The following is a 27772-nucleotide window of genomic DNA, read 5'->3' on the forward strand; positions in this document are numbered from 1 at the left end:
TTAAGCCCGATCCCACAGGGACAGTCGGACATGCCTCTTGCAATGTTGCTTTTGCTGCTGTTTCTCCGTGGCATCTCTCTGTACTGTGGTTCATACTCACCATACTGTGGTTGCGCTCTGGGTTCATGATGTTCAAGGCCTAGCCCTGGGGGTTCAGGCCTTCCATTGCTTGCTGCTGCGGAGGGACAGCAGGTTCTGGCCCACTGGCTTGCATGGCGTTCAGATTCAGCAGGCTGGGCTAGAGCTGAAGGTCTGGCTGGCTGGCCACTTACTTGGAAGTGTGCTATTTAATGAGAGCTGCCATCAGCTGAGGTTTTGACTTGAGGATGTTGAGCATGTGCTGCTGCTGGGGGAGCTGGGAGACTTCAGGGTCTGCAGCAGGTCCTGCAGGGCACCTGGAGAGATGCTCTGAGGTGGCTGCACCTTGGGTCTGCATAGGCATCACTGGTCTGGGCATGCCTCACATTGGCTGTTGCTGGGGGATGGGTGCCGGCTGCCACTGCTGGGGGTCAGGGGGCAGAATAACAGGCCCACTGACCTGGTTGGGTCACATTCAGGCCCATGGTGGCCATCTGGCTCTCGGGGGTCACTGTGCCTCAGGGGCATACCGCTGTTGGTGCTCACCCAGTACAGATGCTGCTGCTGCTGTGCCTCGTGTGTAATCTGCCAGGTGCCTCCACTGCTGCAGGTGGGACTGGGCAGGGGGCGGTGGGGCTGGCATCTGGTTAGTGGGCTTCCCAGTGCAAACTGTGGTGGGGGGCTGAGTTCTGGCCACGCTGGAGAAGCCGGCTAGTGACATGCTCACAGGCGAGGTCTGGGGCAGAGTCAGGGGCTGTAGTGTCCAGGGTGTGCTGGGATGCAGTGTGGGGGCCGAGGTGGTGCTGAAGAGGGGAAGGCAGACTCTGCTGAGGCACGGTGCGGGTGTTGATGGTGGCATCTGCTGGTGCATGAGCTACATGTGTTACCAGCAGTGCTGTATCTTCTGCTGGCAGAGCTTCTGCTTGATGCTGAGGTAGTAGGGAATGGGGCATGTGTTTCCTTGGCAGTGTTTGGCATCGTAGCAGCAAAGGGCCATGAACTGCTTGCACACTCCGCAACCTCCATTGGTCTTGCGCTGGCAGCCCTTGGTGTGCTGGACAACCCACCTCATCTTCTGGCAGGACGGCTGTGGGCAGTTGGTGTTGCAGCACTGGCAGGCATGCCTCAGGGACTGGATGCAGCACTGGAGGGCCTGGCGCTGCCACTCCTGGAGGCTCATCAACTGTGGCTCACTGCCACTGCTGCGGGAGCAGAGGCAGCCCTGCCTTCTCCGCTCCAGCTCCCACAGTGGCTCCTCCTCCTCCGCTTCTGCTCCCCCACCTCCTCTGCTCCAGCTCCACAGTGGCAGTTACTACCTTCTCCCCTCCAGCTCCCCAGGCTGCGGCACTGCCTCCTCCACTCTGGCTCCTGCGGCAGCCCCGCCTCCTCCGCTTCTGCTCCCCTGCTGCCGGGGCCCCAGAAACCCCCGACAGAAGCTGTGCGAAGCAGCCACCAGGACCCCTGCAACCCCGCGGGGCTGCAGGAATCCCCGGTGGAAGCTGTGCGGAGCGGCTGCCCGCCCCGCCCCCACTGTGTGCGCTGCCATCTTGTGACGGTGTTGTGGAGTGAGGGTTAATTTGCATATTACCTCTTTATTATATAGGACTAGAGGCCCGGTGCTCTCGGGGGATGTCCAACTGACATCCTTTGTGCTGCTGTGGAAGCGGGAGAGGTTCCCACTATCACCGCTGCACTCTCCAGCCATGAGCCTGGCTTCTGGCTGAGTGGTGCTCACCCTGTGGGAGTGCACTGACCACTAGGGGGCAGCTCCTGCATTAAGTATCTGCCCCTGGTGGTCAGTGCATGTCATAGCGACCGGTCATTCTGCTGTTCGGTTGATTTGCACATTACCCTTTTATTATATAGGATATACCTTAAATATTAAAACAAATTTTATTTGGTTTATTATGAAACATAAAATACTAAATTTTATAAAAGCCAATCACCAACTAAAAATGAAACAAGAAGATAGATATATGAAACACTTCTAGTGAATGAATCAATACAAATAATCCCTAGACTTGAGCAGGACAGTCTAATTGTTTCCTGGCTATCATAGGTATCCCATCTGTTGTGTCTTTATCTATTTATACTGGGTAGGTATGGGGGTCACATCTGTTCTTCAGCATGTTGAAGCTTGTTTCATAGGTAATTACTTGTAGATTAGCTTGTTTGGATGGGCCAAAATAGCCTTTATTTTAAGGCTAATTCATGTTTTCTCCTGAAGCATGGTGTTCTCAGGTTTTTACTTATTACCCCAAGTATTCAGTTGTCTCTCCTCTGGCTGGTGAAAATCTGAACAGCTCCTAGGTTTATGTAAGCTCAAACAACTATTTAGTTTATACCTTCCTAGCAATTGTCATTTTCTTAGCCTCATGGAGTTTTACCCTATTTATGTACATATTAGTATTACATAGAAGACTCAAAAGGGATAACATGCAAATTTCTGAAGCCATTTCTCAGTATAGGTCCTTGTCTCTGATACTCTGCCCCACACACTGCAGCTGCCTGAGCCTCCCTAAACTCTGCTCTCTGTCTCCCCACCTCACCAGGGCTTCCAGCTCTTTACAATCTCCCTTCCTGTCAGAATAAGAAACCTCTTCTCAGAAGGAAGTTGGCATATGTAAGGTTCCTCTTATGTGTTTCCTTTCTTTCATGGATCATAGTTGTATTTTGCCTGTTGTCCAATATCTGAAAACTGTTTTTCACATGTTTTTCTACTTTTGCAGTTGTATATAGTGAAAAAAATAGTTCAGTACCACTTACTTATTAATAAGTAAAAGCAGAGCACAATTTTACAACTGAATATAAAAAGTCTAAATTTTTGTCAGAGTCATATTGGAGATTTGACATTTTTGTTGTGAAAATGTTATTTTGCTTATTTTTCCTTTGTACTGCAAATCATCTGAATTGTGTTCAAAAGTGGACATCAATGTCAGCAAAATGACAAATTTTTACTTCAAAACAGAATTATTTTTCAAATACATAAGTGAGTATATAAAATCAGTTTTCTGAACCCCATATTGTGCAACATATGGACCAAGGCTTAAGACATTATAAGATTTAATTTTACCAATGTACATGTCAGTTATAAAAGAAAATCTCTAAGACATTCTAAATTGTCTATGACTTCCAATAGAAATGATGTTAAAGAGCTTTCAGGGTGAATTGGAGCTGGATCACCACAGCATAACATTGCAGAATAAATTGACTTATTGGATGGTACACTTTCTATTTGACTTTAGGACATGTTAGTGTTATTGATACTAAGGTTTTCTTCCTTGATGAAATTAGCCAACACTACCAGATGTTTCTTTAAGAAGTGCCTGAATCACACCATCAGTACAGAAGTGGATACTTTCATACTTCTTTGCTAATATAGATTGGTACGGATTTACTTATTAAAATAACAGTAATAAATTATTTCAAGTGAAATTTAAAACAAGGTAAAAATTTGATTATTTTTTTCTCCTCCATAAACAGGTTAGAATTGAAATTTTATCACTTAGCAGTTTTTATTTACTCTGATAATGACTATATTTTGATTCTACCGACTTAGAAAAATTATTAGACTGAATACCATATGGTCACAACTTATCACATTACCCCATCTTGTCAGACATTAAAGAGCTTAAGCAGTAAAGAAATGCATGTCACACACATTGTGGTGGCAGAGAATAGCTAGCTGTTCAACAATCCAGTTTTCATTTTCTTTTGAGTACACGCCTAGACCAAATTCCCTAGCTTACTTTTCAATTAGATGTGTCTGGATGGTCTTTAAACATTGGAATGTGGGAGTAGGTAATATAAGTATTTTCATGTTGGTCCACAATAATTTCCTTCATGATCTTCCCTTCTCTTTTCTCCCACCCATATTTTGCTCACTGTAGAAAACTTCAATAACATTGATGGGGTAGCTTCATAACAGGAAAGGAGCACTGGTATACCCTCGTTCACTCACTGACCATGTAGCTCTATGGAGAGTAGTTGGAAATAGTCAAGGGGTGCTGTATGTGGCTTTTATCTTCTACTTCCAACAATATACTTTATGAAAAGGATGCCCTTAAGTAAAAAGGGACTGGTTTTCAGAGAACAAAGATATTAGTAGGACTTGAGAAGAAATGGGCCATGCAGGCTTGAAAAAGCCAAATGCTATTGGAACCTAAGTAACTAAGTACTAAAAAATCCTATATAATAAAAGGCTAATATGCAAATTGACTGAACTTCGAAACAACCGGTCGCTACAGCGCGCAATGACCACCAGGGGGCAGACGCTTAACTCAGGAGCTGCCCCCTGGTGGTCAGTGCGCTCCCACAGGGGGAATGCCACTCAGCCAGAAGCTGGGCTCATGGCTGGTGAGCGCAGCGGCAGTGGCGGAAGCCTCTCCTGCCTCTGTGGCAGTGCTAAGGCTGTCTGACTGACATCCCCCCGCCCCCCAGTGCTAGGGATGTCAGTTGGACATCCCCTGAGAGCTCCTGGACTGTGAAAAGGCACAGGCCAGACTGAGGGATGCCCCCTGAGTGCATGAATTTTGTGCACTGGGCCTCTAGTATAAGATTTTATATATATATATATATTAAGGTTTGAGCCACAATGCCACAGTAAGACTTTTTAAATGAATAAATAAACTGCAAGAAGGCAAAGATCAGTTTAATGGCATTGCATTTCCCACAAATACTGTTCCAGATGACCTCAAATTAATCTACTAAGTTGAGAGAGATGTCTAAGTAAAGAATCAAAGAAATAAAGCAGGGAACAAACTGGATTATGTCAAGGAACAAACTGGATATGGTTACTGGCACATGCAAATGCATTACAGTAAATCACAAGCTAAACTAAATAGTTGAGGGAATTGTCATTTGTGCATAGTGCACATGCACATACAAAGACATGCACACACTGTCTTAGTCCCTTCAGGCTGCTTTAAGAAAATACCATAGATTGGGCAGCTTATAAACAATAGAAATTTATTTCTCATAGATCTGGAGGCTGTAAGTCTGAGATCAGGTGCCAGCATTTGGTTGGATGAAGGCCCCTTTCGGAGTAAGGGAGGTCTGTGGGATCTCTTTTATAAAAGCATTAATCTTATTCATGAGTAGTCTATCCTCATGACCTAAACACCTCCCAAAGGCTCTATTTCCCAATATTATCTCATTGGGAATTAGTGCCGGAAGCCGGTCCATCCTTGCTGCTTGACACAGTCGCTGCAGGAAAGAAACATCTGCACAGCATATGTTTCAAGGGACCTGGCATATATAGCATATTGTTCTTAATATGTTTGCTCTCCTTAGCGCCATGTGTTTTAACCAAGGTCACCTCTCCGAGAAAGGTTGTTTCCCCAGGTGGGGATTTTTTCCCTGAGGTTAGGGAGGGGATACGACCCCTTAACTAAGTGCCAGGCGGGTAGTTAGTCACTTTAACTACAAACAATCACGCTTAAGCTACATAATCTTTACTCCCTGGAATGAAGATAAGAAACTCCCTAACCTTTGCAATAGAAATTGACAGGATTAAAATCGACTGGTATAAATACAGATGTAACAAGACAATAAATTTCAGATCCTGATCAGATCCAAACCAGAACTTGGCCAGAACTTTGCTGGAGATCCTGACCAGAACTTGGCTGGAGATCCCGACCAGAACTTTGGCTGGAGATCCTGGCTAGAGGTCCTGGCTAGGCTGCTGATCAACTGAACGCTGTCTCGGTGTCATTCCTTCTTCGCCGACTCCGTCCACACCTTTGGGGACCCCTGGACCTGCTGGGGTTGGACCCCAGCAAATTAGGATTTTAACATATGAAGTTTAGGGGGACATAAACATTCAGACCGTAGTATTCTTCCCCCATCTCCCCTCCAATTCATATCCTTTTTACATGCAGAATACTTTTATTTTATCCTAACAACCCTCAAAGTCTTACCTGGCTCCACCACCAACTTAAAAGTCAACGTCCAAAGTGCCATGTAAATATAATCTAAATTAAATATGGATAGATGATTCTACCTGAGACAAATTGCTTACTGGCTGTGAATCTGTGAAATCAAACATGTTATGGGCATCCAAAACACAATGGTGGGATAGACATAGGACAAACAAACACTACCATTTCCAAGGGAGGGAAATAGGAAATGACAAAGAACTAAAGGTCCAAAGCAAGTCCAAAATCTTTTTTTTTAATATATTTTATTGATTTTTCACAGAGAGGAAGGGAAAGGGATAGAGAGTTAGAAACATCGATCAGAGAGAAACATCGATCAGCTGCCTCCTGCACGCCTCCTACTGGGGATGTGCCTGCAACCAAGGTACATGCCCTTGACCGGAATCGAACCCAGGACCTTTCAGTCTGCAGGCCGACGCTCTATCCACTGAGCCAGACCGGTTAGGGTGCAAGTCCAAAATCTTAAGAACCATTGGTGCAGGGGGTCCCATCTTCCAGACACACTGGGGAAGGTATTTGTTACATTAGCACCCCCAGTTCTTGGTACTAATTTTCTGTCTTAGCCCATGTGGGCTGCTATCACAAAATATCACCGACTGGGTAGCTTATAAACAACAGAAATTTATTTCTCACAGCTGGAAGTCTGAGATAAGGGTGAGGGTCCAAACCAGGGGTCCTCAAACTACAGCCCACGGGCCACATGCAAATACAAATATTGTATTTGTTCCCGTTTTGTTTTTTTACTTCAAAATAAGATATGTGCAGTGTGCATAGGAATTTGTTCATAGTTTTTTTTTAAACTATAGTCCGGCCCTCCAATGGTCTGAGGGACAGTGAACTAGCCCCCTGTTTAAAAAGTTTGAGGACCCCTGGTCCAAACTCACAAAATTGGAAAATGGTTAAACATCTCTTCTTTTAAAATCTTTCCCCTTCCTTCCTTCCTTCCTTCCTTCCTTCCTTCCTTCCTTCCTTCCTTCCTTCCTTCCTTCCTTCCTTCCTTCCTTCTTTCCTTCTTTCCTTCCTTCCTTCCTTCCTTCCTTCCTTCCTTCCTTCCTTCCTTCCTTCCTTCCTTCCTTCTTTCTTTCTTTCTTTCTTTCTTTCTTTCTTTCTTTCTTTCTTTCTTTCTTTCTTTCTTTCTTTCTTTCTTTCTTTCTTTCATTTTTTAGAGAGAGAGAGAGAGAAACATAGATCCATTGCCTCCTGTACGAACCCTGACCCGGAACCAAATACACAACCTGTGTATGTGCCCTGACAGGGAATCCAACTAGTGACCTTTCATTGCATTAGATGAGAATCAAACAACAGAGCCACACTAGCAAGGGAAACCCACATCTCTTTGACTCTGAAACATTCAGTAATTTCAGGTATCTGGTCATTGCAAACTAAAATGTGGGGAAGCCAGCGTGTCAGGCCTTACAAACTCAAAGACCGAAGTAACCACATAGGATGATCTGAACATAAAAATTCCTCACTAAAAACAAGTCATGGCAGTAGTCACCTCCTAGGCCTGTAGCTTCCTTGGCAAAGGTCAATTTTCACTTGAAGTGAGCCTGTCTATTGCCTTTTTACTTCTAAGAGGACATACCTTTAAGATGTTGGAGTAATCTCCTTTTTCAGGCCCAAAGTCACAACCGCTGGCAGCAGAGCAGAAACCACAGAATCCCTCATTGTTATCTTGTTCCCCTCAAATTTTTTCATTGCAATTCAAGTGTAAATATGAGCATATTTAAATAATTTTATAGACTTCGGCTCTGTAACAGACTGTTGGTGAATGAAGTTTCCCCTTGCCTTTCAGCTCCTTGTGGAAAGCTGTTAGATTGATTTCATACCCTTATGTCAGATTTGATAAATGGTGCACTGAATGAAACACTCAACTACAAATGAGAAACTATTACTCCAGGAGCAACTTGATGAGCTTAGAGAACATCACATACCACTTTCTGTTTGTATCTTCAGAGAAGGTAATTAGTGAAACCGTTGCTGGAATTATAATAATTCTTTAGTGTAGTTATTTTTAAAATAAAGCCTTAGTGATTTTAGTTTCAGTTTGAGTGTAATTATTTTTCAATTAACAGATCAGAATATGAACCCTACAGTTTCAGCACTACTCATTATAGTTCTTACCACAAAATGAGAATATTCCAATAAAATGGTCCTCTAAAAGAAGGAAAGAAAATGCCACCTAGGGGGACATGGAAACAATCTTTGATACTTTAAAATCTTGGTTTCGAGTTAAATGTTACTTAAGCAGAAGTACATACACAAATAATGTGTATACTCTGGAGGCCAACTTAATTAACATGTATTTTATTAACCCACAAAAGGAATATCTGTTCTCTAAAAGTTCTATTTCAGAACAATAATCACTTTGGTGGATTTCAAGTCAGTTATTATTCCATTCTGTATTAGTTTCCTATTGTTATTGTAACAGATTACCACAAATTTAGAGGCTTAAAACATATTTATTATCCTATAGTTCTGGAGGTCAGAAATCTGAACTGAGCCATAGAGTGTGTTTCTTCTGGGAAGAAACCATCAACTTGCCTTCCTTAGTTTCTAGAGGCTGCCAGCATTTTTGGCTTCTGAACCTGAATAAATCTGGCCTCTGCTTTTATTTTCAGACGGCCTCCTCTCTGTTGTCACTATACTGAGCCTGCCCTGATAATCAAAATAACTTCCCTTTTACAATATGCTTAACTTAATCACTTCTGTAAACTTGCTTTTGCAACATAAGATAACATTTCACAGTTTCCAGGTATCAGAACATAGATATCTTTGGGGAATGTTTTATAGCTTACCACACATTTGTTTCCTGATCATTATTGAGCACCATTTTTTTTTTTAATACACTGATGTTTTAGGGAACACAAAGTTGAAAGGAACCTAGACTTTATATTAAGAAGTTTACTAAATAGGAAAAAAAAATAATTCATACATTAATGAGTATAACTACAAGTAGAAGAAAAATGTTATGAAAGTTCAAAAGAATTACCTTGTACTTGTCAAGTCATAGAGTACTTAGATCTATGAATCACATTAAGGTATAGAGAGTAGCATATTCAGATAAAAGAAATTACAATTATTATATAAATAAAAATAAATTCAAATGGAGCAAAATTAAAAGAACTGGGAATATTTAATCCATAAAAGGGGTTATGGTAACTATATTTAAACATTTGAGGATATGTCATTTGGAAGTTCTGATAAGTTTGTTCTGGAACCGATGCACATAAATTATTGGAAGTAATACTATATTAGTCTATTCAGGCTGCTATTACAAAGAACCACAGACTGAGTAGCTTATAAAAAACAGAAATTTATTACTCACAGAAATCTGAGATCAGGGTGCCAGAAAGGTCAGGTGAGGGCCCTCTTCTGAGTTGCAGACTTTTCACAGTATCCTCACATGGTGGAAGGGAAGGGAACTTCGTGGGTTTTCTTTAATAAGAACATTAATACCACTAATGAGGGCTCCACCTTCATGACCTAGATACTCTCCAAAGGCCTCACCTCCTCATGCCATCACATTTGGTGTTATGACTTCAACATATGACTTTTGGGGGTACATAGACATTCAGATGATAGCACATACTTCAGTTGAAAATAAGAAACCTACTTTCTAATACCACCTAGAAGAGGAATAGATTTCTTCAAGGAGAAGAAAATTATTTTGAAATGAAATAGGACAACTATTTGGTCTTATTATCATAGAGGAGCTTCAGAGATCAGAAGAGTATTTGAATTAGATGACTTTGAGTTTTCATTTGATAAAATCTCCAGATATGTGATTCAAGGAAATCTTAAAGGAAATTACAATTGGGATTCATATGAACAGACAAGTGGGGTCCAGTGGTTCTCAACCTTCCTAATGCTGCGACCCTTTAATACAGTTCCTCATGTTGTGGTGACCCCAACCATAAAATTATTTTCGTTGCTACTTCATAACTGTGATTTTTGCTGCTGTTATGAATCGTAATTTAAATATCTGATATGCAGGATGTATTTTCAGGGGTCGCGACCCACAGGTTGAGAACCGCTGGTAGACATTTTCAACTTAGGAGATGACTGAATGAAAAGCATTAGCTGAAACAGAGCCAGATGGAGTTAGCTCTATAGATTTTCCTGTCAGAGCATTCAGCTTGAGTTGAAGGTGTGTGCACTGCATTCAGGCGTGTCTGGGAATGTCTGAAGAACCACTGAGCTAAGTTGGCTAAGTGTCTATTGTTTATTCACCCGAGAGACCAAGAAATCTGGAGAAGGTATGAAAACATGGATGTTCTGGAGTAACTAAAGCAATTTGAAAAACATGAATTACTCCTTCGGCTACCCCTCTTAGATGTGTTTCACAATAATCTGAAGGGGATCTAGTATTCCTATCAGATTGAGGTTTGAAGAGGAGAAATTTCCTTTTCCTATGTTCTGTATTTTTTGTGTGAAGGACATCAATTAATGTAACATTTTTGGCCTTTCTTCAGCTTTCTCCTTATGCTGCTTAGCAGATGAGGGAGACCAGAGTTGAGCAAGTAGGGAGAAGAGTGAATCTATTTGTGAGTTGGATGAGGAATTAAGAAAGAAACCCTAGTCTCTTTCTTTCGTTCTCTTCTCTTTGTCATGTATCTTCCTCAGAAATCTGACATTCAGTTCTCTTCCTCAAATAAAATGTTTCACAAAGACAAGTTCCCATGTAGGGAGACCCATGGTCTACTGACCCAGCCAGTCTCAGGCTAAATAATTCTTCCTAATTCTGGGGTTCAATACTTGGACATTTCTGATTTCCATATATCTAAAAGCCAGTTTCTTCACTGCCAGCTTCATCAGGAATTGGAAAGTAATTTGAGTTCCCATTGCACCTTACTTTCATCTTCTCACTTGCTACAGATTTTGAAAACAAGGAAAAAGGAGCTATTTATTAGGCCTCTTCAAATACCAATAGTAATGAACTTAGAGAAACATTGATTTGTAGTTTAATGTTCTGACCAAGTTGTATGGTGCTATAACATTGCTCAGATTATCTTTCTCATTTTTTTCTTATCTGAAAACAAAAGGATAGTACTTGCTGCTTCTCTTGATGTTGTTTGGAAATTATTGAGATTTTTAAAAAATATCCATAAAAAATATACTGAATATTTTATCAAAAGTTAATCCAGTACACAACTTAAATGTCTTCAACTGTAGAATGAATAAATAGCAGTGTAAATGAATAATCTATAGTTATATTCAAATAACCTGAATGGATCTCACAAATGTAATGTTAAGATATGGAAGCAAGACACTTAAAATAGATATAGTATGTGTCAATTTATAAAAAACACACACAAAAAACAGGCACAACTAAACGATATTCCCTAGAGGTGTAGACATAGATATTAAAGCTATAAAGTAAACCAAGGACATTATTACCCTAAAATTCTGAAAGTAACAATTCTAGGGACAAATGAGGATATTGCAACTGGGGAGGGGCACATGGTATGTATTAGGATTCTGGCAGTGTTCCATTTCTTGATCTAGGTGGTAGGTACATGAGGTATGCCTTCTTCTGATACCGTTGCCTCATAATCCACACCCATGTATTCTTTCTTCTCGTTTTCACTCACCTTTTATTCTCCTTCAGTACTACTAGCCAACTATTCAGCTGTACCTGTTAGATAGAATAAGGATCTCAAGGTCTGGGTGGTTCTTACTAAATGCTATTCCTGCTAAATATTAAAATGTAAACAGTATTTTGCAGAGGCCATTATAACCAGGTGATTCTTACCTGAACCCAACCATGTAAGTTTAGCCATCTTCAAAGAAGAAATAAACATGTAATTTACCAAATATTGTATACAGGGGTGGGCAAAAGTAGGCTTAAAATGGGTAGGCAGAAGTAAGTTTACAGTTGTTAAGATGGGAAAAGACATGCAGGTTATGATTGTTACAATAGCTTTATTAACTCAAAAGAATGCTGCTCACAATTGTAAACTGACTTTTGCCCATAGCTCTATAAGCAATGGCTAAGCCTCCTTTCTGGGAGATGGAGTTTTGGATATGAGTCCCCTGTCTCTTTTACTTGCTGCAAGTAAATAAAACTACCTGACAGCAATAATGTCTTATTCTTTAATAAAACAACCCAAGCAGTGAACCCCTTGAGTTCAGTAGCACACCTATTGGAAATTATAATTTTCTCCTTTCTTTTATGAGAAAGATACATTTATATCCACAGTCTCTCCCTTTTAATAATGAATCTTATTTCTTCCTTTGTGATAACTGTATACATTGAGGAGTAGGAAGATAAATGACTTAATGCTTTTAGTTTTATTTCTTTCCCATTCTTCCCTTTCCTTTATCCATTCTTTTCTTGCTATCATACTGCGTGCTTTTCTTTCAACTCTGATTTATTTATTCCAGGAATTTACTCCCAGAATCCCTGAGTACTATTTAAAATTAAATCTATATGTTTATAATGGAATAGCTTATTTTAGGATTTATACAGTTTATGAGATAAAGATAAAATATATTTATAATAATATAAGACTAAAATCAGATTCTATGTTGTATAAAAAGTAACAAATCAAAAGTCCCAGTATATAGAAGACAGCTAGGAAAAACAAAAGTGATAATAAAATTATGCAATATTTTTTTCTTTTTACACATAGTGCTATGGACATGTTAACATGGTATATGCATCTGGTTACATGAATATTTATTGTCATCAATATTAAGTCAGTTCTTTTTTTAAAAAATATATTTTATTGATTTTTTACAGAGAGGAAGGGAGAGTTAGAAACATCGATGAGAGAGAAACATCGATCAGCTGCCTCCTGCACACTCCCCACTGGGGATGTGCCCGTAACCAAGGTACATGCCCTTGACCAGAACCGAACCTGGGACCCCTGAGTCCGCAAGCTGACGCTCCATCCACTGAGCCAAACCGGTTAGGGCAAGTCAGTTCTTAGGACAGAGATAAGTTATACTAATTTTTAAGACTCATCTTTTGGATTTAGAAAAGGTTGTGAGAGGATTTTCCCTAAATGACTTCATTAGGTGAGAAATGCTAGAGAAGTTTATAGGTGTGTGTGTGTGTGTGTGTGTGTGTGTGTATGCACACATATGCACGATATAAAGAGTGAAAACAAGGGAAGGCATAGCCATCAAGATTTGTCTTCCTGAAAAAAAAAAAAATAAAAGGTGGCAGAGTAAGAGGATGCTGCATGGACATGCTCCCAGGAACAAATTGGTATTACAACTGAAGTACAGAAAAACCTCCTGAATAATCAATGTAAAACTCTCAGGGGAGAACCCTGATACCCGAGGACCGAAAGTGGAGACCACATAGAGACCAGAAGGAGGGGCAGAGGCATGAAAGGGCTGGCCAAGTGCCCACAGACAGCAACTGAAGTCCCAGAGAGATATCTCAGCTGTGGGGGGTTGCCACTGAGAACTCTGGAATCTAATCCCCAAGCTGGACCCCCCTAGCAGAGAGCACCAAAACTGAGGAGGGTACTCAAATAATATCTGGCTGTGAAAAGCAATGGGGTGCTATCTGCCAGGGAGTAACAGCTGAAAATTCAGTCAACCTCTTAAAGGGCCAATGCACAAAATTCCCTGTGGAGCCACCTACCTTGTGCTTCAGCAGAGGGAGGGTGAAGTGGGCTGAAGCTGTGAGAGCATAAGCCAGGACTGGGGACACGGGGGATAGAGCTCAGAAGGCAGACACCCCGAGTTTCCTGGGCTGAGTCATTCCCTCACACAGCAGAGGACATCTTTCTCACATAGACATCTGCCTTGCCTGAGGGGGAAGCCAGTTGACACACCCTACTGGAAAACACCTTGCACTGAGGCCACTAAGAGATTAAAAGTAACAATTAGCCTCCAGGCAGAAGCACTGCCCCACCCTGATTAAAAATCTCTTGCCACATCTGAGGATGATTGCCTGAGGGGCAAGTCAGGTCAGAATCTTATCAGTCTGTAGGCAGAGGCAGTCTCTGGAGGCTTTGAGTCTATGTCTGATCTAATTAGTCAGAAACAGCCTTTAAAACTGTCCTGCAGTAGAGATTGAGAGGTATAAAGGATCAACCTAATACATAGTCACAAACCCAAACAGACAACCAAAATGAGGAAACAAAGAAACAACCCCCAACTGAAAGAACTAGAGAATTCTCCAGAAGAAGAGAAAAATGAAGCAGATAGGAAATTTATCTGAAACAGAGTTCAGAGTAATGATGGTAAAAATGCTCAACAGTATGAAAAAAGATATAGTAACTATGAAAAAAGAACAGTCTGAGATAAAGAATGAGATAACATAAATAAAGAACACATTGGAAGGAATACACAGCAGATTAGGGGAAGCTGAGTATCGAATCAGTGAATTAGTAAACAGAGTTGAAAATCACTCAATCAGAGAACCAGAAAGAAAAAAAAAAACTATTTAAAAACAGGAGGACAGCTTAAGGGAGCTGTGGGACAATGTGAAATGTAACAATATTAGAATAGCAGGTGTACCAGAAGAGGCAGAGAGGGAGAAAGGGATAGAGAACATTTTTGGAGAAATAATGGCAGAAAACTTCCTTAACCTGGTAAAGAAAAAGTCACACAAGTCCAGGAGGCACAGAGAACCCCAATCAAGAAGAACCCAAACAGACCCATGCCCAGACACATCATAATTAAAAGGCCAAAAATTAAAGACAAAGAGAGAATCTTACAGGCAGCAAGAGAAAAGAAAATTGTTACCTACAAAGGAGCCCCAATAAGGCTGACACCTGATTTCTCATCAGACACTCTACAGGCCAGAGGGAATGGCATGAAGTACTCGAGGTAAAGGAAAGCAAGGATCTGAGACCAAGATTACTATATCCAGCAAGGCTATCACTCAAAATAGACTGTCAAATAAAGAATTTCCTGGACAAAAAAAGGCTAAAGGAGTACATCACCACTACACCACTATTAATACAAGAAATGCTAACGGGACTGCTGAAATGAGAAGAAGAAACAGAGAGAGAAACATAGCCATACAGAATTAAAATGGCAATAAATAAGTACCTATCAATAATAACCCTAAATATAAATGGATCAAATGCTCTAATCAAAAGGTGTAGAGTAGCTCAATGGATACAATAACAAGTCCCAACTATATGCTGTCTACAAGAGACCCACCTCAAAACAAAAGACACACACAGGATGAGAGTGAAGGGATGGAAAAAATTTTTCCATGCAAATGGAAAAGAAAAGAAAGCTGGAGTAGCAATACTCATATTTGACAAAATAGACTTCAAAATGAAGGCTATCACAAGAGACAAAAAAGGTCATTACATAATACTAAAGAGATCGATCCAACAAGTGGATATAACCCTAGTAAACATATATGCATCCAATATAGGAGCACCTAAATATATAAAAAATGCTTCTAGAGAACTTTAACAGAGAGATCGACAACAACACAGTCATAGTAGGACCCCACTGACCTCATTGGATAGATCTTTCAGACAAAAACTTAACAAGGAAACAGAGACGCTAAAGGACAACTGGATCAGATGGATTTAATTGACATTTATAGAACATTTCACCCCAACACAGCAGAATACACATTCTTCGCAAGTGCACATGGATCACAAAGATAGACCACATGTTAGGACACAAAACAAGTCTCTACAAGTTCAAGAAGATTGAAATCATATTGAGCATCTTCTCAGATCACAGTTGAATGAAGTTAGAAATCAACTACAGTAAAAACACCACAAAACATTCAAACACATGGAGACTAAATATCATGTTAATAAACAATAAATAGGTTACCAATGAGATCATGAAAAAAATTAAAAATCTTCCTGGAAACAAATGAAAATGAACACACAACAACCCAAAATCTCTAAGACACAGCAAAAGCAGTCCTGAGAGGGAAGTTCATAGCACGACAGGCCTACCTCAAAAAAACAAGAAAAATCAGCAATAAACTATTTAACCCTACTACTTCAGTAACTTGAAAGAGAACAAGAATAAAAGCCCAGAGTAAGGAAGGAAATAATAGACATTAGAGCAGAAACAAATAACATAGAGACTAAAATAACACAAAAAATCAATGAACCCAAAAGCTGGTTGTTTGTAAGGATAAACAAAATTGATAAACCTTTAGCCAGACTCATCAAGAAACAAATAAAGAGGACCCAAATAAATAAAATCAGAAATGAAAATGGAGGAGTAACCACTGACACCACAGAAATACAAAGGATTTTAAGAAAATACTATGAACAACTATATGCCAAAGGACTGGACAATGTGGATGAAATGGATAAATTCCTAGGAAAATCCAATCTCCCAAAACTGAATCAGGAAGAATAAAAAAAACCTGAATAGGCAAATAACAACGGAGAAAATAGAAGCTGTAATAAAACAACTCTCAGCAAACAGAGGCCCAAGTCCTGATGGCTTCAAAGGAGAGTTTTACCAAACATTCAAAGAAGAACTAACACCTATGCTCATCAAACTATTTCAGAAAATCCAAGAAGAAGGAACACATCCAACCTCTCTTTATGAGGCCAGCATTATCCTAATTCCAATACCAGATAGAGGCTCTACAAAAAAAGAGAATTATAAGCCAATAACCCTGATGAACATAGATGCTAAAATCCTCAACAAAATTCTAGCAAATTGCATCCAGCAATATTTTTAAAAGATCATACACCATGATCAAGTGGGACTTATTCCAGGGATACAAAGTTGGTACAACATTCACAAATAAATAAATGTGATACATCACATAAATAAATTGAAATACAAAAATCACATGATCATAACAATAGATGCAGCAAAAGCACTTGACAAAATCCAACACCCATTTTTTATAAAAACTCTCAGCAAAGTGGGAATAGAGGGAGCATATCTCAACATGATAAAGGCCATATATGACAAACCCATAGCCAAAATCATTCTCAAGGGACAAAAGCTAAATCCATTTTCCCGAAGAACAGGAACAAGTCAGAGATGCCCACTTTCACCACTCCTGTTCAACATAGTACTGGTAGTGCTAGCCATAGCGATCAGAAAAGAAGAAGAAATAAAAGGCATCCAAATTGGAAAAGAAGAAGCAAAACTGTCATTATTCGCAGATGACAAGATATTGTACATAGAAAACACCAAAGACTCCATCAAAAAACTACTAGACTTAATAAATGAATTTGGCAATGTAGCAGGTTACAAAATTAACACCCAGAAATCTATGGCTTTTTTATACACCAATAATGAACTCACAGAAAGAGAAACTAAAAAAACAATCCCATTTACTATCATACCAAAAAAATATGATACCTAAGAATAAACTTACCTAAAGAGCTAAAAGACCTGTACTCAGAAAACTACAGGTCATTGAAAAAAGAGATAGAGCAAGACATAAATAAATGGAAGAACATACCATGTTCATGGATTGGTAGAATCAATATCATTAAAATGTCCATACTACCCAAAGCAATCTATAGATTCAATGCAATCCCCATTAAGATACCAATGGAATATTTCACAGACCTAGAACAAACTCTCCAAAATTCATGTGAAATAAAAAAAAGTCCCCAGATAGCTGCAGCAATCCTGAGAAAGAAGAACAAAGTTGGAGAGATCACAATACCAGATAGCAAGCTATACTACAAAGCCACTGTTCTCAGAACTGCCTGGTACTGGCACAAAAACAGATATATAGACCAATGGAACAGATAAGAGAACCCAGAAATTGACCCAAGCCATTATGCTCAATTAATATTTGACAAAGGAGGCAAGAGCATACAGTGGAGTCAAGACAGTCTCTTCAATAAATAGTGTTGGGGAAATGGGTCAGGTACATGCAAAAAAATGAAACTAGACCACCATCTTACACCTTACACAAAACATAAACTCAAAATGGATAAAGGACTTAACCATAAGACAGGAAACCACAAAAATCTTTGAAGAATCCACAGGCAGTAAAATATCAGACATGTCATAGCAATATCTTTACCAATACAGCCCCTAAGGCAATGGAGACTAAAGATAAAATAAACAATTGGGACTACATCAAAATAAAAATCTTCTGCACAGCAAAAGAAACCATCAACAAAACAACAAGAAAGCCCAGTTTATGGGGGAACATATTTGCCTAAGCTATCTCAGATAAGGGTTTAATCTCCACAGGGAATTCATACAACTTAACAAAAGGAAGATAAACAATCCAATCAAAAAATAGGCAAAGGACCAAAGTAGACACTTTTCGAAAGAGGACATACAGAAGGCCAAGAGACACATGCAAACATGCTCAAAGTCACTAATCATCTGAGAGATGCAAATCAAAATGACAATAAGATATCATCTCACACCTGTCAGAATGGCTATCAACAAACAAGTGCTGACAGGTGAGGATGATGGCAAAAAGAAAACCTCTTGCACTGCTGGTGGGAATGCAGACTGGTGCAGCCGCTGTGGAAGACAGTATGGATTTTCCTAAAAAAATTAAAAATGTAGCTGTCATTTGACCCAGTAATTTCACTTCTAGGAATATATCCCAACAAACAAGAAACATCAATCAGAAAGGATATATGCACCCCGATGTTCATAGCAGCACAATCTACAATAGCTAAGATCTGGAAACAGCCTAAGTGTCCACAGCAGATGAGTGTATTAAAAAACTGTGGTAAGCTATAGAATGGAATACTATGCTGCTGTAAAAAAGAAGGAACTCTTACCATTTGCAACAGCATGGATGGACTTGGATATCAACATGCTAAGCGAAATAAGCCAGTTGGAGAAAGATAAATATCACAGGATCGCACTCATTTGTGAAATAAAATGAACAACATAAACTGATGAACTAAAATAGAGCCAGAGAAAAAAAGTATTTTAGAATTTAATAGAAGTAATCCTATTATTTGCATATTTTTAATATTTCCTATAACTTTTGTGATATTATACTATGTTAGTACAGTTTTGGTAATATTATTATATTTAAAATATTTTTTCTTGAAATGTTAATGTTTATTGCATGTAACATTATTATATTTAAAATCATTTTTCTCAAAATATTAATATTTATTGCATGCAAATGGGTTAATTATTTTGTATCTACAATCTGGTAATAGATTTATTTTGTATATTGTCAATAATAATAATAATAATAAATAATAATAAAAAATAAAGTGTCCTTCCCTGAAAAAAAAAAAGATTTGTCTTCTTAAGGTCAATTTTGTGTACTTAATTTTTAAATAAATTTCTCCATGTGAATATATGAGGCATCTCAAATCCAACAAATTCAAAACTAAACTTATCAATATTAATCATGAAACCTGTTTCTCTCTTACATTTGTCATTATCATTTCTCACACAGATGTACAACATTTTCTACAGGCTAAGCCTCTAATTTTAGGCATTCAGTTCATTCTCCATCTTGCTACCAAATGATTCCCCCCGCCTTCCCCTGCCCCGCAAAGGCAATACAGAATTTATTACGCAACAGGATTAAATTCCTGGGTTATCAGAAAAAATGTTGTCTCTGGGAGACTCCACAGCATCTAGTCTGACTTCCAGCTTTAGGAAGAAGCCATTTCCACTGGCATTGATGGCAAGACAAGAGGGCCTCAGCAACATTACATTCTATGCACTCCAGTGGAATCTAGGTCTGTGTAATAGATCACATTCTTTTGGTTTGTGAAAGTAAATTGGCAACTCAATTTGTTCACTGTAATCTTCAAGACTGGCAAGTCGCCAGGAAACTAGTTCTGGTAATATTCTGGTAATATAAACCAGAAGTTCAATGTTACCATTGAAACAATACTTCACAGAATGGACCTGGGGAGTTAACCCTTGGCAGTATTTGAGAACAGGAACCTGGGCAATGAGCTGGTATGCTATTTACTTGCACAATCATTTGAATGTGTTGGTTGGCAGTAACCAACATGTGTCCATATGTGGGTCCAAGAAAAACTCCACCATCATATACTATACAAGTAGTTGTAACAGGGTTCACTCCAATTAGCTTTTCCTCTGAAACCCCGATATACTTAGTCAAATCCTCAACCTCGGTGGAGCAGGAGAGGGCCTGCACATGTTCTTGGCATGACTTTAGATCCTCAGTCACAGTGAAGTCACCAATATTGAGGTACTTTGATAGGAAGTTATCAGCATTGTTCTGAAAGAGCTTGGAAAATGATTAGCTGAAACGTGCACAGGGGCATCTTTAGTCTCATGGCAGCACAATTTCATCAGACAAAAACCACCTCAAAATGGAGTCTCCAGACACTCTGGAAATGTCTAAAAGTCTAATTAAATACTGGGTTTTCCCTGGAAAAATTTAACTGGCCCTGAGAAAAGTTTGCTAGCTTTCACAGGGAATAGTGGGAAAAATGATCTTTCAAAACCACATAGTATCTAATCACTTATTTTTTCTAAATGTTTGAGAAGTAACTTATTGTCCTATGAATCAATTATTTCTTCATCAAAATGTCCAAAAGCCCTGAACATTCTCATTCCTATTTACCTCTCTAAAATCATCTACCTCATCCTTCCAACCTCCATAACGCTCATGCTAATTCCAGCTTCACTAAACTTTAATTTGTCCAACTCTCCATGATCTGCAGCCTCCGGAATTTTAAATGTTTCCTTCCTCCCCCTCCTTCATCTAGGTAATAACTACTTAAAAACCTTAAAATTCCACACAAAATGTCATGTCCTCTGATTAAATCTAGAATAAATCAATCACGGGATTTGATATTGTTACATTATGGACAATGTTGAAATTTATCTGAATTCTGTTATCATGGAAATCAGAGATGGTTGAGAAATCCCCGCACCCTTACTCCTGAGAAACGGCTATCTGAAAAGGACTATCATGCTCTGGAAATTCCCTGATAAGAGTTATCTCCATCCTTCCTCAATGACTCCCTTATTTACTCCCTATAAAACCCTGGCCCCTTTCTTTTCATCTGAGTTTCCCTTTCTTTTCCTCTGCGTTTCCCTTCCTTTTTCTCAGGAACACTCCCTACTGCAAAAGTCTCAATAAAACAATCTTCTCATTATCTGGTGCATTTTATCTTTAATATTATGAACTTTCTCTGTAATATATTGGACTTAGCATACAACTGAATTGTAATGTCCTAATGCATGGTTTTTCACTCTATAGACAAGCATGTGAAAATAGGAGCTATATCTGTCATTTTCTCTGTCTTTTACTCTGTAGTCTCTCCAGGACCTAGTGTAGTGCATGTCATCATCATCACTCACTTGCACTTAGTGTTCTGTTAGCTTTATCTTTATCAACTCAATAAATCTCCATAACCACATCGCATATAGATACCAACATAGTTTCCACTTTCTACCTGGGGAAAAAGAGATATAATGGAGGCTAAGTAACTTCCACAAGGTCATGTAGGTTATAAGCGAAGAGCATCTCTTCAGCACTAAGATAACTCCTGTTTCTGAGCTCTTGGTCACTCACCAATATTGTCTCACCATAAATTTGTATTGATTTCAAAAATGAAAGGAAAATTCTAGAAAGGTAGTGGCATCAGTTACAATATAGATTTTGAAACTTCTCACGTCGCCACTTTAAAATTAAATAAAAAGCATAGCATTTAGATAGCAGTAACAAAATCATAAATAAAATTATTCTATGTATACAATAATATAAAGAAACTGATTAGTTATGAGCTGCTCTAATTCTATCATAACCTGTGTCCTTGAAACTTAGTGTAGAACAAAGGAGGTACAACTATGATGAAGTTAGGTAAAATCTTGTATCCTTGAATTTGAATTGGTAATATTAGTATGAATTCACAGGTATTTATATCTCTATACAGATAAATTATTCATGCATACATTTTTAATGTATAACTTAAAGGTCTAGAAACATGATCAACCCAATATTCCAAGCATCCAGATTTCATTCTGAAAATATAATTCCCTATAGGAGAAACAATGGTTTCTTGGAACAATGCTAACATCTGATCTGGTGAGCACTTGTATAATAGGAGGTAAGAATTGTACAGGATTTAAGAAATAAGACCTGAAGGAGGTAATGGAAATCACTACGGTCACGTTAGCAAGACTCTGGAGCCAACCTGAGGAGGCTCCTACTAACCAAGAATAGGACAATTTGCTCTTCAATTAGTATATGAAGTATAAATGGATGGATACCCATCAAATATGTTTATAATCTTCAGTTTATATTGATATTACAAATCCTAAATAAATGAACCATCCACCTTTCCTTATAAAGTTATTTTACCTTTCCTTATACAATAAATAAAAACATGACAAAATTAGAGTATCAAAGTTGTGTAAGCCTCAGTAAATTAATGGATCCAGGCAATGGACATTAAACACTACTAACATTACATAAAGAATTAAAAGAATCAGACATTATGTGTCCAATGTTGGAAAAGCCTAACATCTTAGAGTTTTGCCAAAGGGAATGAATATGAGTCGAATGAAAACTCTGACTCCAGCTTCCAACTTCCTAGACATACAGAGAACTGATGAACATTCACTGCTTCACCATAAGTGTGTCATCAACAAAGTACAGTTTTGAGAAAGTTTATAGTTTAAATGTTCTGGGTTCCTTAACATGTCAAATTAAATGAAAGGAAACATCAATGGGGGCCTATAAAGAGAAATTTAAAAGACATATAAAGTTCAAAAACATAGAAAAGATGAAACTATAGTGTCTACATATGCATAATTTGATGATAGAACTATTAAGAAATGCAAGGAAGGGATTACCATAACAGTTAGTATAGTGGTTATTTCAGAGAAGGAAGGGGCCGTGATGGGGACGGGGATCACAGGGGAGTTCTGGGGTAGTCAGCAAAATCCTATTTTTAATTCTCAGTGGTGTTACAAGGATGTTTACCTTTCGTAAAACCACGCATTTCTATTCCAATTTTATTTTAAAGTACAGTTTTTAAAGTATCAAAAATAAGAGTTCCTAATGGTCAAAACTGTAACAAAATAAATAATAGTAGTGTTGAATTATAACACCAATTACAAAATAAATACTCATGAGTCAATGCTGACATAAATAAATGATTAGACAAATCAATAAATGAGGGAGAAGGGATAAATCACTTTTACAAGAATTCCAAGTAACATATTTAGATACTACCCCAACAAGAAAGGGGAATTTAATTCTCTTCCCTTGATTTTGGGCTGGACTCAGTTCTAATCAAGACTTAAGAGAAGGGAGAAATGGTGACTTTACAGTGGAGAAACCTGGCAGATACCACCTTAATCAAGCCTTCAAATTCAACATCATATGTAATTAGCTATGGTTGCATCATATATCCCTGTTATGATGCTCCTAAGAAGGTCCCTTCATCTCTATAGTATTCTTCACCAAAATCCATAATTCCAGGCTGATCATATAAAACAATGGACAAACACAAACTGGGAGATATTCTACAAATTACTTGACCAACATTATTCAAAATGACAAGTTTGTAAAAGACAAGGGGAAAATGGTGATAGAAATAGTAATATGGTGGAGTTGCCTAAAAGACCCAATGACTAAATGCAATGTGGTATCCTAGGTTGGACCTTGGAGTAGATACAGGTTGTTAGTGGAAAAACACTTGAAATCTAAATAAAGATATGTTTAGCTATTTGTATTGTAACAATATTCACTTCTTAAATTTGATAAATATACCATGGTTACATAAGATGTTAATGTAAATGAAGCTGGGCCCTAACCGGTTTGGCTCAGTGGATAGAGCGTCAGCCTGCGGACTGAAGGGTCCCAGGTTCGATTCCGGTCAAGGGCATGTACCTTGGTTGCGGGCACATCCCCAGTAGGGGGTGTGCAGGAGGCAGCTCATCGATGTTTCTCTCTCATCGATGTTTCTAACTCTCTATCCCTCTCCCTTTCTCTCTGTAAAAAATCAATAAAATATATAAAAAAATAAAATAAAAATAAATGAAGCCGGGAGAAGGATATAGAGGGCCCTGTATTATCTTTGTACACTTCTGCAAATAAAAAATGATTCAAAATAAAAAGTTAAAGAATCACTTTGAAAGTAAAAAAGTAAAGAATGAGAAGAGTTTTGGTTCAAAATAAAATTTTATTTTTTAAATATCTCCTTCCCTGTGACATCTATTAATTTTTTCATTCATTTAATTTTTAAAATTTTACTATGTACATGTCAAACATGTCAATTCTGTTTTTTAATTACCCATATACATTTTCCCCTTAAAATTCTTTAAAGTCTCCATTTTGTTAATTCTTTCTGTCATTGCTTCTTAATACCTCTGATATCTATTTCAGCTCAGAAACACCTCACCACACATTTACATTTCATCCATAATGCCTTTGTTTCTTTAGCCACTGTTACTCTCCTCATACACTGATCTAATCAAGTCTCAATGCTGTTGCTCTAACAATGTTTTTGATCAAACCACTGTCATGTTAATACACACACACACATATTCCTACATATGCATACAAACACACTGCTTTTAATTCAAGCTTATAGGTTAAATAAAATATGAATTTCTCACTTAGCCTTTAAAGGCTACAGAACCTGAATCTGAAATACCTTTTAATCTTATACATAACTAGAGGCCCGGTGCACAAATATGTGCATGGGGGGGGGGATGGAGGGAGGACTGGCCAGCCAGGGGGAGGAACTGCAGGAGGTTGGCTGTCTGGCTCCCCCAATTGGGGCCATGGGAGGGCCGGCCAGTTGGGGGAGGGACCGTGGATATTGGCCAGCCATGGGAGGTTGGCTGTGGGAGTGTACTGACCACCAGGAGACAACTCCTGTGTTGAGCATCTGCCCCATGGTGTTCAGTGTGCATCATAGCAACCGGTCGACCGGTCATTCAGTCGTTCAGTCACTTAAGCTTTTATACATATAGATTATGTATATCTGCAGACCTGCACCCAGGGCAATCCATTCTTCCTGTCTTCTGCATAAGGCTTGTGTTTCTCAGCAACATTTCAACAAGTTCTTAATATTTTTACCCTAAAAATCGAGTTTCATACGTTTTTATAGAAAATTGCATATCTTTTAAAAGGTGCATAGTGGAGAAAAGTTTATAATATTCATAAACCTAGAGAAGGACATGAAATCAAAGCAAGTTAAAAACTCATATGAATGAAATATATTACTATTTGAAATTCATGAGGTTCCCCAAATATTCATTATTTGGTAATTTATTTCATACAAAAATGCTTTGGGGCCAACAGAGTAATTTGCAAAGAAGTAATGGGATATATAATACTTTATAAATTAAAATTATGGGATAGTTTCCAATTCTTATATTTCCCACAGCAATTTTTTAATGTTTTTACTGATTTCAGAGAGGAGTAGGGAGAGGGAGAGAGGGACAGAAACATCAATGATGAGAGAGTATCATTGATTGGCTGCTTCCTACCACCCCCTACTGGGGATCAAGCCTGCAACTTGGGCATGTGTCCTGACCTGGAATAGAACTGTGACCTCCTGGTTCATAGGTTGATGCTCAACTACTGAACCACACCGGCCAGGCTCCCATAGCAATTTTGGTGACTACAGTATTTAATGACATAACACAATATTACACATTTATTTATTACACAATTTCTGTATGGATATATAAACTGGTATTTTAAAAAGTTACATTTAAGAGTAATTAAATATATATTTTAAAAAATATATCATTTTATACTGTGAAATATATTTTATTGAATTGGATATAAATCATTGAGATCAACTAGCAAAATATTTATAAAATTATATCCAATTACTCTTAAAAACTATTATTTTTTTTTAGTACTAAGAAGCTATAACAATTTCTAAATAACATGTGGTGAACTGGGGGAATTGTAGTATCACAGAGATGCAGTTTTAATAGTTTGTTAATGAGTTTTCACAAGTTTTTTTTTCTAAATGTGTATATATTAAAATATAGCTACTTGTTAAACCATTTAGTTTATTATACATGAAAGAATATTGAACATACTTAACAGTATGATCTTTAAACTAAGTTTAGATAAACATTGTATATATCTTATACAAGGCATAGCCAAGAATGTAAAACAATTTCTGCTGAAACAATTTTTTTAAAGATACCCAAAAGAGAAGCCAGAATGAACAAAATGCCGTTAAAACAGGTCCTCTTGGCTCTAGAGTGAGTATGATCAAAGTATCTTGCAATAGCAGTGGCTGAAGAGATTAAAATCATAAATTTGGCCTTTTATTTATGATTAATAGTTTTAGAAATTATGTGGAGAATAATTTATTGAATCTTTAGAGAAATCTAGGTAAACCAAGTTGGTGCCTCAAACAATATCTGGCAAAATTCAGCATGCTGAATAAGAAGAATGAGAAAGGACATCTTTTCTGTGTTAGTGCTCATTTGTTATTCTTGAATTATTCAAGAATATACATAAATTATATGTTTATATTGAGTAACATCTCAGTTACTAACAATGCTCTAATAGTACTTATGACTTTCAGGTACAGGGATCTGATTACATCAAGTGCAGTAAGGAGTATTCTACTAAGATTTAAATTGAATGTATGATACATGGTTTTAGAAAATAAAGAACAACAAGGTATCTTTTTTCCTTTACTTCCTAAAGTTTATTACATACTACTTATTAACATGTTTAGTATTCTGTTTGTGTGTGTGTGAAATAAAAATAATATTAGCAGCTATTCCAGGAAGTAGGCAATTGTCTATTTCTCAGCTTGGACATCCACTTTGAGTAATCTATCACATTCAGTGACTGGTCTTGTGGTGGATTAAGGTAGCCAATGAGGAGAAACAGTCCCTGAAGCTCACCTCTCCCCACCATTTGTCTGAGCCAAATGAACGTGCCTGGAAAGCAGGGTACACAGGTAGCACCTGGAAACACAGGAGGCACAGGCAGGTATCCAAAAGAAAAAAATAATCTTTAAAAATTAGACATAAGATGATTAGTTATACAGTTAATAATAGTTTTTTTTATGAAAAAAAACATTTAACTGGTTTATATTCTTTTTTAACCATTTTTTCTTTATTGATTAAGGTATTACATATGTGTCCTTATCCCCCCATTGCCACCCCCCCTGCTCGTGCCCTCACCCCTCTAGTGTCTGTGTCCATTGGTTATGCTTATATGCATGCATACAAGTCCTTTGGTTGATCTCATATTCTTTTTGAAATAAGTGGTAAGGCATGCTGAAAAGGCTATAGTCTCACTAAAGAAACTCATTTGAATATTAAAGTCAAACTCTGTGTCAATGTTCCTTGAAGATGGACATCAAACATAAATTACATATTATTTATGGTTATAAATAGCATCACTAGTGCTCCTTTTCCAATTCCATCTCTTAAGTCATACTCCTTAATTGATGATTCTGCTCTCACGGTTTAGCACACTCATCTGTTTCATGAGTTATTTTTCATGGACATGTACTGAGAAAAACTTCTGAAAAATAGGTCATATTTTCTTATCCATCCATCTGTTGGATACTTAGGTTGTTTTCATACCTTGGCTAATGTGAATAATGCTGCAGTGAACATGCGGGTGCAAATAGAAACGCTGATTTCATTTTCTACTGATATATATATGCCATGTGAAGTGGCAGGATTGCTAGATGGTATGGTAGTGCTATTTTTAATTTTTTGAGGAAACGTCATACTTTTTCCACACTGTTGGTGGGAGTGTAAAATGCTAATTTATCTTGAGTTAAATTGTTCATAATTATGGATTCTGGGCTTTCTGTTTCATGGTTTGTTTCTTCATCAAATCCAATGTGGTTTTCCCTAATGTAGTTCTTCCTATGTGCTCTCCTATAGCACTGGGTCAT

The 27772-nt window shown here is 38.1% G+C and overlaps 1 pseudogene; it reads right to left on the reverse strand.

Moving 5' to 3' along the window:
* Positions 1-27772, reverse strand: LOC102431159 (annotated as a pseudogene).

This window comes from Myotis lucifugus, unplaced genomic scaffold, assembly GCF_000147115.1.
Source record: "Myotis lucifugus unplaced genomic scaffold, Myoluc2.0 scaffold_81, whole genome shotgun sequence".
Lineage (NCBI taxonomy): Eukaryota > Metazoa > Chordata > Mammalia > Chiroptera > Vespertilionidae > Myotis > Myotis lucifugus.